At 38.8% G+C, this 1,045-nt stretch overlaps 1 non-coding gene across 1 annotated transcript; it reads right to left on the bottom strand.

The window, feature by feature from the left end:
• Positions 1–628: 628 nt before the first annotated feature.
• Trnam-cau (transfer RNA methionine (anticodon CAU)) lies at positions 629–701 on the bottom strand. Its single transcript has one exon. It is a non-coding gene; the product is annotated as a tRNA-Met (tRNA).
• Positions 702–1,045: the final 344 nt, after the last annotated feature.

Genomic DNA, 1,045 nt, shown 5'->3' with positions numbered 1-1,045 from the left:
TTTGTAATCAGTATTGAACATAAAATGCCGAGTAATGGCCTTCTCCAGATTTTTCCATGTATAAAAGTCTTGAGCTACAGGCATCCTGCATGTTTTCTAGTACAATCCATCCACATTCCATTATGTCATTACTTGGCCAAGTCTCCTGCACACCTCTAATTAATTTTCATTAGAGTATTCAACTCCTCTGTGTTTTAAGAGCCCCGTGTAATTTATGATTGATACTTTAGCATTACATTTTTTAATCATCAGCAAATTCTGTAACGGCCATTGAAGCCCACGTTAAGTAATAATTTTGCGTTTATTGGAAACTTTCGTTGCAGCTCAGAGTCCTTTCTTTGACAGCCAGTTTTTTTATTCCGTCGATCATCCATTTCGTATCTGTTCGTAATACGATACTTCTGTTGGGTAAAGCCTTGCCATTAGGGAAGTATCAAATAAAAGAAACAGTCCTCAATTTACAGTTTACAAACGGTTGCTTTTTCTTCTTCGACTTGCCGAACAGTTTCGGAAACAGTCGTGCGATCTGGAACACGTATAGGGGATTTCCGTTAAATATTTGATAGACAAGTAAGACAAAGGGCAGGTGCAGGCAAAATATGTAAACGAAAAAAAAAAAAAAAAGATATGCCCCGGGTGAGGATCGAACTCACGACCTTAAGATTATGAGACTTACGCGCTGCCTACTGCGCTACCGAGGCGATGCACAAAGCAGCTTTCGAACGTCCATTTGTAGGGTACAGTGCGCAATCCGTCAATATGCTAGAGATTTTTTTTCAGTTTGTTGGTAAAGTAGTGATATCAAAACTCTTAGTATGTTCATTTCACTAAATTAATACTAGAATAATACAGAATATGTCATACTCTGCTAGAATGAAGAGGTGACATACGTACACTGATAATGAACGTGTACTGTGGGGAAACACCATTGTGAAATCGCATGGTTGATGATTCCGAAACTCGAGAAACAGCTACTTGTAATGCCGAGCACCGTACAGAGTGTCATTACAGTTACAGTGCAGTATTCTCATATTTGCCTTGTTTC

Source organism: Schistocerca gregaria, chromosome 2 (assembly GCF_023897955.1).
Source record: "Schistocerca gregaria isolate iqSchGreg1 chromosome 2, iqSchGreg1.2, whole genome shotgun sequence".
In the NCBI taxonomy this organism is placed as follows: domain Eukaryota; kingdom Metazoa; phylum Arthropoda; class Insecta; order Orthoptera; family Acrididae; genus Schistocerca; species Schistocerca gregaria.
Note: the sequence above shows the minus strand (reverse complement) of the source record. Positions and strands in the feature narration are given on the sequence as shown.